We start from the raw sequence: 12639 nt of genomic DNA, 5'->3' as shown, positions 1-12639 counted from the left end.
TACTCAGATTATTCTGCAGAAATACTCAGATTATTCTGCAGAAACACTCAGATTATTCTGCAGAAATACTCAGATTACTCTGCAGCATTCTGAGTAGTTCTGCAGATTTTCTGTAAATTAAAACCTAATTTCCATTTGCACGACTTATGGTTTTTGTCTTTCTGGATGAAGGATGATACTTTGTTCTGTCAGATTATTTTGGATATTTGTTAGAAGTGAAAGTTTATTTTGTCTGGTTTGGGTCTGTGACCTCGCCTGCTGTGATCTGTGGTGTCAGACGGCGGGCCGGCTCTGCTCACCATGCAGACATTCACCTCACCTTCTCCATAACGGACACAGATTGTCTCGTAAAAACACAGCAGTTATCTGAGAGTGGGTTGATTTTCTCAGGCGTGAGGAGAAACAGCAAAGCTCCACTAATAGGAACTCAAACAGTCCTGAGGCGCGGCGGATCGCCTGTAATACCGGAGCAAATGTTTTCTTCCGCTTTGGAGAGTTTGCTGCAGTCTGAGAATCACCTGAAGTCCGAATCGATCACCGTCATGAGTCCTGATGTCACGATCCGGCAGATCCTCCTGGTGAATCCGGCCTCTCCGTCTTCCTCCCGGACTCTCCCAGCTGTCTTCCTCTGCTGCTGTAATTATTTCCCTGCTGCCTCTTCCTCCTGCAGACAGCTGATTGCCCGTCTTTCCCCTCAGCTGGCGCTCCGTCTTTCATGGCGTTTCCCTGGAGCGAGAGGATTCCAGCAGAGGAGTGGCATTTGGAGAACTTCGCTCTCCTATTGCCGACTCTCCGCCGGGGTTAGACAAAATCAATCCCACTAATTAGATCTGTGCATCACTGTTATTTTGTCTGTGTGTGTATGTGTGTGTGTGTGTGTGCGTGTGTGTGTGTGTTCTGCATGTCCTGTAATCTATATTTAATGTTAGGAAGCAGAGCTTTAAAGAGCGCCACAGCTGGCCTGTTTGCTAATTAATGACATTTTCCCCTTTAATTACCATTCAATGGGAGCCGCGCTCTGCTCCGTCCTCCTGGTTCTGTTGTTTTAACTCATCCGACATGTTTTCAGTCGTCTTGTCTTGCGTTTCTTTAATGTTTTGTTGGTGCTGAACTTCCTCCTCTCGTCTCCAAGCCGTCGCTGTGCCACCGTTTGCTGAACTCCAATGAAACGTCTTAGAGGGAATTATTCAGTCAAACACGACTAAGACTCTGCAGCCGCGTTTGCAGCCCTCTGAGGCTGAACTGAACCAATAACAAATCCACTGCTGGAGAAAAGCTTTGGCCTCACACACGTCTTCCTTTGACACAACTAAAATATTTCAGAGGTTTAAGCTCAGAGTAAATAAAAAGATTTGAAACGCGATTTCATTTATTGGGGAAAAAAAACGTGACTGAAAAATAGCTTCACTTAGATAACATTAAGTCAAACACTTTGTAATGTCTAAACAAATTCAAAAACAGGAGAAAATCAAAGTTTCTGCAGTTTGTGCACAAAATGAATAATCATGAATAAATAGAAAAACTTGTGGATGAAACTGAACTGGATTGTTAGGAAATGATTCCAAAATGTTTCATACCGATTCACCCAAAGCGCTCTGACATGGTGGTGGCAGCATAGTGATCTGGGCTTATTTCTTCAGTTTCTGTGTGGGTGAAATGGTGAACAGTTTCAAATTTCAGTCAGTTTAGATCATTTTTCAGCCTTAAATTAATAAAATGATAAATTCACCAAAAGTGTTAAGAAAGTAGTTGGTTGGGTTTATGACACCAACTCATGATGAATCTCATGTTTTCACAAAACAACTATAAATACGGCCTTCTCATCACCATGGTAACATTTTAAGTTTCTTAAGCAGTTTTGTACTCTGTGCCGTTTATAGATCCACAAAATGAGGTTCAGTGAGTTCTGCTGTCTGAAGGTGAAACCAGACCTGGTTGAATCTGGTGTTTAGTTGTTTTTAGTAGCTTAGTGAAATGTTGAAAAGCAAAAACCCAGAAGACAAAAGTTTCAGATTTCTTTTCTTTCCACAAACTTTTCCTTTTCTCACTGTAATCCCTGTAGATGTGAATAAATAATTGACCTTAAAGACACATTCCTGCATGTTTGCAGGTTTAGTGTTCATACCGTCTACATTAAAATCAGATAAATGTTTACGTCTTAATTCTCATTTCATCTTTTATAATATTCAGGATGAAGAAGCTAAAATAAAATATCCTTCATTTCCTGTTTTCTGCTTTAGATGTGATTCATTTTAGAAAAACACATTAAACTTATTTATGCTTCGCTGTCAGTTTTTACAGTGTAAAGTGATTCTTCACAAATTATCTTGAACCTGTGAGACTCTGACTGACCGGATCTGATCCCAAACTTTTATGACTCGAACATTTCTGCTGTGTGTGTGTGTGTGTGTGTGTGTCAGTGTTGCTGTCGCCTGTTTCTGATCTCTAATTAGGATCCGTACCTGTGAGATCAAACTAAGTTGTTTAGCAACACGGCGGCTGCCCCCCTCAGAGGAAAACCTGCGACAAAATGCGCCGACCAAACCGGCAGAGAGTCGGTTGCTAGGAGACCAAGTGCTCAGCAGGAAACCTGCTGAGTGCTCTGAGACGTGCAGCGGGCTGCCGTTAAAATGTCTGCCCTCCGATGTGTTTATCTGAAAACCGTCAGAAGGTCAGACTTCAGTCAGAATTTCTCCAGGAAGATTTTAAATGAGTTTGAAGTCGTCACAATGGAAAATAACTGAGTTTTCAGCTTAAAAAGATTCTGCCTGTTGATTCGTCGCATGTATTTGTTTTTAGCTGTAAAAATTGAAAACGCCCAAAGTAAATGTTGAAATTGTAGTTTTTTCCATAAATTATTCCAAATGCTGCTTAGCTGAAACTCTGAGACCACGGGTGTCAAACTGAAGGCCTGGGGGCCACATCTGGCCCCCCGGAGCTCTTTATGAGGCCCTCTAGACTCCAGATTACAGCAATAATTTCCTCCAGTTTTTCACAAATCCCTAAAATTCACATAAAATCAACTTTTTCTCATATTACTCCACATTTTTTAATCACAAAAATTCCTTACTAATGTTTCTAAAATGATTTGACCCAAAATTAAACTGAGCTTGACCCCTGACCCCTAGACCTGCTATTGGCTGTTGTTGGTAAAGCAGCCAATCCAGGAGCTCCATCTGTTTTCCTCGACTCTGATTGGCTGAATCCTAAAGAGCGGTAGAGCTAAGATGGTTTCCATGGTGCTTATTGAAGCATATTGATGTGTATTTGGTGTTTGATCAATGATTGGAAATGTTTTAAGGTTTGTGTTGCTTCTGTCGGATCAGAGCTGATATTGATTAATCAAACCTGTAAATCTTCCTCTGCTGCGGCTCTTTGGACTCTCTGGCCGTCTGAATTGACTCGGTTATCCTTGGATTTCAGAGGTTTTGACCGGACCGGGTTTAAATGCAGCGGTTGTCCTGCGTCCAGGATGTGGCTGTTCCTCTCGCCTTTATTTACGCCGTGTCTGTGAATATCCCGCTCCGCATCCCTCAGCAGCAGATGACATATCGCTTCCTTCTCAAGCTTTTGTCAGGGAGCTAAATCCGGTCTGCGTCGCCTTCACGGGCCGACAGCAGAATGGCAAACCTTAACTCACTCCCTGGAAAAATCCCCGGCAGACAGCCGGCCGGGCCGCCGCCTCTGATCAATTCCTTCCCTCTGAATATCTGTAAATCAAGCGGCGGCGAGATCCCTCCCCTGGTCCGCTCCACGCAGACTAATTCATCCTGTTTCCTCGATAGTGATCTCACTAAGACCCTGGGTGAATGGTGGAAAGCAGGAGGAAAAACTCTGGCTGTATAAAAGCGAGCCAACAGGTCTACGGAGCGGGGATTAGCGGGGAAAGTGGATTAAGAGGAGGTATTCTGATATTCCGCCCAGGCTGCCGAGAGGGTCTTTAGAAAAGCAGAGAAACATCTGCTGAAGCTTAGGAAGGCAATGAAAACACTGGAAATCAGAATGGCTGGAAGACACGCGCTCTAATGCACCGGGGGATTTAAAACAAGCCAGTCGTGGCACAAGGAACAGGCGCTGGAACGCAACAAAACCTTTACAGTTTTCTATATATATGCACATAGCACAGCACCTCGGGGAGCTCCGCTTTGGCTCGCCGCTCTGCATCTCTGTGTTTTTACAGATAGAGCGTGTGTGTGCATTTTTAAGTGTGAACGATTGCAGCAGCTCGACAGGTCCTGGCAAATTAGAGCTGCTTCCTGATTGAAGCCTTTGTATTTGGAAATCTACGGGACGTGACGTGAGCGGCTCCTCTTTTACCTCCGTCTGATGTTGTCTTCCTCCACCTTTATTTACAGCTCCATCGCAGCTGCTGACATAATGAGGACATGAGTTTCAAACGAGATGAAATGAGGTAAAACAAGGCCCCTGCCAGCACCGTTTTCTGGACAGCTTCTAAAAACAGCCGGCGTCGCTCGCTTAACTGGGCCATTAACTTAGAAGGGAGCCTTCAAAGTCCTGCTTCCACTGAGCAAACAGTCGGCCGGGTGGGGCTGCAGCTGAGAGCGAAGGAGCTTTGACTGGACGGAAACACAGGGAGACGCTAAGCAGCCATTTTTAACTTCATGCTTCATTAAACACATCAAGCATTTCAAATTACAAGCACGCAATTTGTCCTTCATCCATTTTTACCTTAATTCTCACGATGTGGACAGTGTTCAGGTTTTACTAAATATCAATGAGAAGATTTGGCCTAGTCAAAGCTGCTGTCCTGTCCTGGGTGATAAAGTTACAGCAACTTTATGCTAAAACCGTCTCACTTCTTCATTTATCTTTAAAGTTTAGTCTGATTTATAAATACGTTTTGGAGCCAAACAGATGCTTTATAGTTCTGTAGAAATGTAAAAATACCAAAAATAAAAACAATAAAACCAAAATCTTTAAAGGTTTTAGTCATATGGTGATGGCAGGAATTACAAAGAAAGACAAGTGTTTGGAAAAATGTTGGTTTCAGTCAGAAGAATGAGGAAATGGCTTAAAAAGAAACATGTAAATTATTTTCTAGAATTTTACATGAAAGTTAATATTTTTTAATGAATGAGAACCGTTTGCAGACTTCAGTTTTTAGTTCAGGAAGTTTCTTCGAGTCGTGGATCAGGGAAAAACTTCCCTCTCCTGTGAAAACTGAACCACATCTTCTTGTCCAGCATCAGTGTCTGACCTCATAAATAGGCTTCTTATGGAAATCCTTCACAGATGAGTTGGAGCTGTTATAATTTATGTACAAACCCATTAAACATTAAATATATTATTTAGTAAAAAATCCTGATAATCTGTTTCATCTTCATTTCTTTACTGCGGTCAGTTTTTATGTTGTTCTTTTAAAGTTTTAACGTTTCCTTTGAGAAAATGAACTTTTAGATTTTAATTTTAAAAGATAAATGGAAGCAAAGCTCTGGATCCGTTGTTCATGAAGCGTCAGGTGTTTGCAGAAAAGCAAAGTCATCACCTGCAGCTCTGCATGCAGCCTCCTGCTGCAGCAGTAAATATTGATGCTGCAGCACCTGACCGCTCTCCGGGGAGGTCGGTGGAAAGGTCGCGGCCTTAGCATCACGCTCCACGTCGCTGCAGCGTGTTGCTCACTTCCTGTTCCACTGGGCCAAATTTACCACTTTATTTTATCCACTTTGATTATTAAAACCACCAGAAACCACCTGTGGGTCCAGACCCACAGCTGGACCCACAGCTGGACCCACTCTGACTGGAACCAGGACAGAGACCAGCAGCGGGTCCAAAGTGTGGCCCGGGGGCCATTTCTGGCCCTTGGAACAATGTTGTGTGGCCAATTTGACCTTCCAGTGGGAAATGTTTTAATTGGGCGTCTTTTAATTTTAATTTGTTTCCTTTAAGACTAAACGTGTTTGGAGTTGATGTTGAACCACAATGAGTGAGATATTCACCAACATGTCTGATGTTTATGATGACGGATCATCACAATGTAACGTTTGAGTCTTTATCACCTGAAGCAACTTTAACCGCCTTGCTGCTGAAATGTCATTTACTGATAAACTGATTGGTTGGATGGAAACATCCAGCAACGTTTTACTTTAAAAAGGGTTAAATTACATTTATTCTATTAATGGGTTTTTATGAACAAAGTTTCTTGTGAATTATGGTGGAAATTCACACAAAACCAGTGAATCCTTTCACTTTTTCACACTTATGCATAATTGTGAGTTTATTGCAGATTTTTCACAAAATCGGTGAAAAGCTTTGGCTCTAAGTGACGTTTAATTCCCACCTCTTTGACTCCCAGCATCCTGGTAACGATTTGTCTGAAACAGACTCAAAGACTCACCGGCTGAACTCGCCGTCTGACCAACAAGAAGACTGAAAGTCTGACAGGAATAAATGTATTTAAAGTTTTAGTTAATTTAACTGAGGATGGAGGATGAATCATGGAGCGAGCAGGAAGAGTTTTACTCCTGAAGGAGCTTCTGCAATCTGGCCTCCTCTCTCTGCGCCCAGTTCTCACTCTTTCATATCCCTGTTTCAAACACACACACACACACACACACACACACGCTCAGACTGTCTCTGTGTGTGATTCTGTGTGTAGGTGGTGTTTTGGCAGCAGCCTCTGGTTGTGGAGTAAAAACAACAAAAACTGTCCGGTTGGCATTCGCTCACACATCCCAGGACGCCCTTCGTCCTTCGCCCTCTCCCCCTCCTCCTCCTCTACGCTCCGTTTTTTCTTCGCTGCCATCTTTTCGCAGCACAGATGAAGCTCTCTTTCAAACCAACGCCTACACTCTCTTTACTCCTTCCTCAGTCATTTTTTTATATCAGTAGCCTATCTAATTCTCTGAAACGCACACAGCACACTGCGTACCGGGCTGCTCAGGCACTGTTTGCTCTCTTATAATTAAATCCAACGAACACCAAATATTCAAATAAGATTAGAAAGATGAGATTTCTCCTGAAGTGTCTGAAGTGATTTTGGTGCTGGATGAAGTGCAGTTTGTCTGTTCTGATGATTTGTACCTTAAATCGACCAAATCCTGTCGGACGCTGATCCCAGTTTGTTTGCTTCTGTTTCTCCATTTCCTGTCTGGAAACGACGGGTTTGAATTTTCATCTTTTTGATTCTTTATTACTTTATTACTTTAGCTTTTTGAAATGATGCCACAGATGGTCACCCAACTTCTGCAACCTCCGCCCGACCTTTCAACCCCCAAAGTCCCGTCGTTTCATCCAGAGACGCTGTCGGTTTGTAACGACTCTTTAAGTTGAGCAGCTCAGAGGGTAAACACCAGTGAGCCCTTCCACCAACGTGTCAGAGTAACTGAGGGGGGTTCAGTTTGCTTTAATCCAACTCCAGTGGACCGCAGCGCAAGGCATTCTGGGTAAATACAACCAAAACAAACCTGCTAGCTTAGCGCTAGCAGGGGAAATGTCTCAGTTTCATTCTGGAAATGTCAGAGCGTCTGTGGTCTTATGAACGTTGAGTTTAACTTTGTGACTGTTGGTTCAGCTAAACTTTAGTTTGTTCTGCGGTGGTGTGTTGGTACGTTTGGTGGATTCGCTCCGATGTTTCATATCTGAGCCAAAACAGTTTTTAAATCCACTTCGATCATTTGTTCTCCGTCTGAATGGAGAAGCTCCTCCCATCCACAGCAGACCAGGTTTGTTTTGGCACATTGATCATCTCATGTTGAAGCTTCAGCTGTAGAAGATGCTGAATCATTTATTTATTTTAATCTGTGGACCAGCTGTGATGTCGACTGAAATTCATCTTTTCTGATTGCTGAACTTTCCAAACTTTGTCACAACAATTCTCTGTACTTTATGATAGAATGGAAAAAAGCTCATTTATTGTTTTACCTCAATGCTAAATACTTTTAATTAAACGGATAACGTCAGGTCAGTGTGTTTGCAGTCGGACTTCTGATTTAAACCTGCTCTTTATGGGTGATGCATGCTTCACTGTTTCATGTGCATTTGCTCTATTTAAATGGCTATGAGGAAAAACCCAAAGCAAAACAACAGTAAGAGTCCTTGGATGCTGTTTGTGATCGTCGCCGTTTGCAGGGGAACGGCTTTGATCCTGGATATAATTGAACTCCGGGGACCTGCAGGATGAGCCAGCGGAGCGTGTGGGACTCCCAGACATTTCCATGCATTCAGCTTAACTTGAGGAATCAGGCGCCCTGCAGTTTGCAGCTCAACATGTGTTTTCTGTTCTATAGCCGCTTCGTGTCTTGGAGAACAGACCAAATGGAGAGAGGAAGGTTTCAGGCTCTGCCAGCAGGGTGAGTAATTCCTGGCGTTACGGCGTCACTTTAAAGATCCACAATGCAGCAGCTTCTTTTAGCTCGTTTCACATTCAGTCATTTAAAACGTGACACCTTTGCGTTACGGAGGGATGGCTGCACTAAATGAAGACTTCTAGTGTTTTTACTGCTAATAAATCATTTTCAGCTTATTGGTTCAAAAGCACAGCAGCTGGTTTTAAAACAAACTTTTAGTTTTTCTCAGAAACTAAAACAAAATAAATATGAGAAAGTTCAGTTTAAATAAAAACGGTACCGGGAATAAAGCTGAATTATTCCAGCTTTATTCAGACTGTAATGAAAAATCCAAAGTATTTTCTGAGTGACTGAACAACGTCTGGATTCATATTTAGTAACATTTATTTAAAGGAGTGAATATAAAACATAACACCAGCCGTAAACATGAAGGAGTTTTCATGAATCGTTATGGCTGCTATGAAGACATGCAGAAAAAAATCACACTTTTAATGCCACTTTGCATTAAGAGTGGCATTACTGACTATTGTAATAAAAGGGCATTTTATTACAATAGTCAGACATTTATGAAGACTTCATGTCCATTACAGCAGTTTATGCACACCTCTTTAATTAAACTAACATTTAAAACGGCTGAAATCCTCTGAAGTCCAGAGGATCGGTGTCGGTTCTCTGGATCCAGACCCGGTTCCTTCAGCTGCTGCAGAGCCTCCATCTGCAGCTGCCCTGAAACCAGAGGCTCTGAGATCACACACAGAAACACTCGCTGGTTATATCCGTGTTTAATAACCAGCAAAACGAAACACGAAATACATCCTACAGAACACCGTTTCACACTAATTACTAATAAATCAGTTTATTTTTATTATAAAAGCAGCAAAAGGGCAGAAGTGCTTAAATGGAAAATCAGCAGAATTTAGTTTTTTATCTGATTAATGGCCAGAATAATCGATTAGTAAAATGAGTCTGTATGGATTTAAACTCTACAGGCGTTTCTGTAATGATCTAACAATGGTAACTCTTGGTTCTGCTGTTAAACAGTCGCGCTGTTATTCCTTTAAGAAGACATTTCATTAAAAACTGTCTGATTGTTGGAAATACTTGGAGTTTGGAACAAAAAGACTTTTAAAGGAGATAATGGCGCCGTCGTTAATGACTTCAGAAGAATTTCATCAGTGTTGCCTTTCTTGTCTTCTGTGAGTATAGTGGCATAATTTGGCTTTATTTTATGATTTCTTTACACACACACACACACACACGGTTAAAAGAAGAGTGATAATAGAATCATTGATGAATGTGTTGAATGCAGTTAGGGAAGCATGAAAGAGAGAGAAGGGGCGTGTTGAGATTAACGTAGCACAAAGCAAATTGGGTTTGCCATTATTACACAATTCAGACGGCAGAAAGCCGCTAACCATGAGAGACAAATGAGGCCTGAGATTCATAAAAGCTCCATTAGGGGAGCAGAGGGAGTGAGGGCAGGCCATCACTGGGTCCGTTTAATACCAAACATTTATAGATCTGCGTCTCTGGCCTGTGGCATGTAATGACTGGACCGCAGGGCGGCTGCTGCTCCCATCCAGGCTGCTAAATTAGGACCAAGATGGATTCCTTCGAAGCCCGCCTCCCCTCACCAAAACCCTGAAAACACAGGAAGCACTTCTCATTGACGTGTTTAACCCTCGTTTGCCTCTGAGCGACGTTTCTCTGGGTTTCCTAATCTTCTGCTGACTTCAGGTGCTTCTGCAGATCAATGCAGTCGTCAAGGAACTGCATGAAGCCATCGCCATAACCATAACAGCCGCCATCGCACTCCGCTTAACTGAGTGAGAGCACATCACGGCTCATTTGGGCTAATGCGCTAATACGTCTTGGTTCTAATGTCAACGCAATACTGAGACTGGATGGATGAGCTCCCCGACGCAAACCCGATTACCGGGCCGTCTGACTGTCTCTCAGATGGCCGGAGTCGAGGAAATTGAGTGTCTCATTATCATCATCTGCAGACGGCTCTCCACTAATCTAGACGAAAACGATGCCATCAGAGTCTGTGAATATTTGCTTAGTGGGCAGGGGGCACCGAGGGCCGCAGCAGATTGGCAGACCCGAGACCCGGCGCTCATCCGGCGCGGCGCCGCCGCTCGACGCAGCGGCATCCGTCACCGGCGCATGGATACAGATGGCGGGTCAAGTTTCACACGGAGTGCGGAGGGAGAGCGAGCGATGAGCCGACTGGGGATGGAGGGCTTCTGAAATTGTTTATTGTGGGACGATAATTGGATAAACCTGGCATCTAACCTCTTTAGGCCTGTCACATCGCTTCATCCTCACGAGGCCAATCTCTAACGCTCTGATCGAGTTTCTGAAACTTCTCACCGTTTTCTTTTTTCCTCTCGTCTTTAAGACTCCCTGAACAAAGAGGCGCAAAACCAACTCTTCACTTTTCCTCTGTAGAGTCGGTGAAAAAGACACATTTTACCCCAGATTATTAATACACTCTGATGTGAAATATATATGCAGGCAGGTTGCATGTAAACAGTTTGAGCGATTTTATTCCTGGGGGCTGAGAACAGGAAGCCGCCTGAGGAATCGCTCTGAACCGTCGCTCCGCTCAGCCAACCACGTTCAGGGCAACATGCTGAGGGATCACAGCGCGCTTCCTGTTTATTACTATTTCTATTTCCTTTATAAAACATTAAGGCAAACACATTAATTAGAGGCTCAACAAACTATTGTGGCTAAAACACATTCAGGTGAATAGTTTGGATGCGGCAGGTTTGTCTTCAGGTTCAGTGGCAGCAGGTGTTTCTGTGCATTCTGTCAAACCTCCACAGTCATTTGGTCAGGCAGCCGTTAGCGTCCTGCTAGGGGCCAAAGGTCGGATCTGGCCTGTCTGTTCACGTCGAAGCATCTTCATCAGGTCTGAACCTTTAAGTTTTTATTATTTGTATAAACATTCAGTCCTGGACGTCCTGAAGATTTTAGTGATTCTGAAGTTTGTTTGACCACAGCTGTGGACACAGGAAGTGGACTACAGCGCAGGGCATTCTGGGTAAATACAACCAAAGCTAACGTGTTAGCCTAGCGCTAGCAGCAGAAATGGCTCTTGGTCTTTAGCCTAAAGAGAAATCCTCCAACTGCTGAAATCTGATGCCTCCATCTTGTTTCCACCTGGTGAAGAAGGAAGTTGCTCTCAGCGTCTTCAGAGGTTTTTGTGTCGTTTCCTTCAGTGGTTCTTGGTGCAGCGCCCCCACAGGCCAGGAGGGGAACAGGTTGGTTTGGCTCGGATCTGATGAAGTTTTGGTCCAAAATCAAACTGAATCTACCAAACAGTCAGGAGGGAAACTTTGTGTCCCTTTAAATCAAAACAAATAATCTGCATCTAATTATGATTCCTGATCCAATCAGAGGAACACTTCTCAGTAGACTCTGAGTAAATGTTAGAAAACTCCTTAAACTGTTTAAAAAGAATAAAAATGAGTCGGCTCCTGCTAAAAGCACTTTTTGTTTTTATGAACTCAACAATAGTGAGCAAAAAACGCCTGAACTTCCAGCGTTGGGCTTCATCTCCCGTCTCTCCCTGCAGCCTAACCGTGTCAAACACTCATTTCTCCAGATCCAGTGTGAGACGCTCAGGTTCATCCATTTAACTCCGCTCTCTTGCCCAGTCTGGCCCTTTACCCTCCTCCTTTTGTGAGTAAAACTCCAGAACCAAAGTGCTCTTTACAAAGACCGGCTTCTTCAATAGGATTAATTCATCCAGGTTACCTTGAAGCAAAATGGCAGCAGAAATTTATGCACACCAGAAGTGTCACCAATGTAATATCTTTCCATGCTCATTGCATTCCTTCTTATTTCCTGCTATTAGCAATAATATCACAATAAAACACTTGACCTGTTCTACATTCAAACTGACTGCAGGAATAAAAACTTAAGCATTTCTGTCCAATGGGAGCAAAGATCATCACCCTGTGTGTACAAGCTACAGTCTGTTTGCAAAAAAGCACAAAAACAAACCAAATAAAGTTTGTTTCTTCCTCAGGACCAAATGATCGGACCAGAGCATTTTAATTTTCCTGACGTTTCAGTGATGGAGGATGTTGACAATTAGTCCCTAAAGACGACATGAAGAGCATTTCAACCAGAATCACAGAGGCTCTGATTACTGACATCAGCCTCAGTGGAAACAACTCAGTCAGCTGATTGGACAGATTCGGGCTGCATGTCGGCTGCAGACGGGCTGCATGTCGGCTGCAGACGGGCTGCATGTCGGCTGCAGACGGGCTGCATGTCGGCTGCAGACGGGCTGCATGTCGGCTGCAGACGGGCTGCA

The 12639-nt window shown here is 43.3% G+C and overlaps 1 long non-coding RNA gene across 1 annotated transcript in view; it reads left to right on the top strand.

Annotated features, from left to right (window-relative positions):
- Positions 1–12639, top strand: part of LOC103153568 (uncharacterized) — a 119535-nt gene that overhangs the window by 81313 nt on the left and 25583 nt on the right. The window contains exon 3 of the long non-coding RNA XR_477807.1: positions 8247–8309. This is a non-coding gene — a long non-coding RNA (uncharacterized LOC103153568). The remainder of the gene's footprint in view (positions 1–8246; positions 8310–12639) is intronic.

This window comes from Poecilia formosa, unplaced genomic scaffold, assembly GCF_000485575.1.
Source record: "Poecilia formosa unplaced genomic scaffold, Poecilia_formosa-5.1.2 Scaffold355, whole genome shotgun sequence".
NCBI classification, from domain to species: domain Eukaryota; kingdom Metazoa; phylum Chordata; class Actinopteri; order Cyprinodontiformes; family Poeciliidae; genus Poecilia; species Poecilia formosa.
Note: the sequence above shows the minus strand (reverse complement) of the source record. Positions and strands in the feature narration are given on the sequence as shown.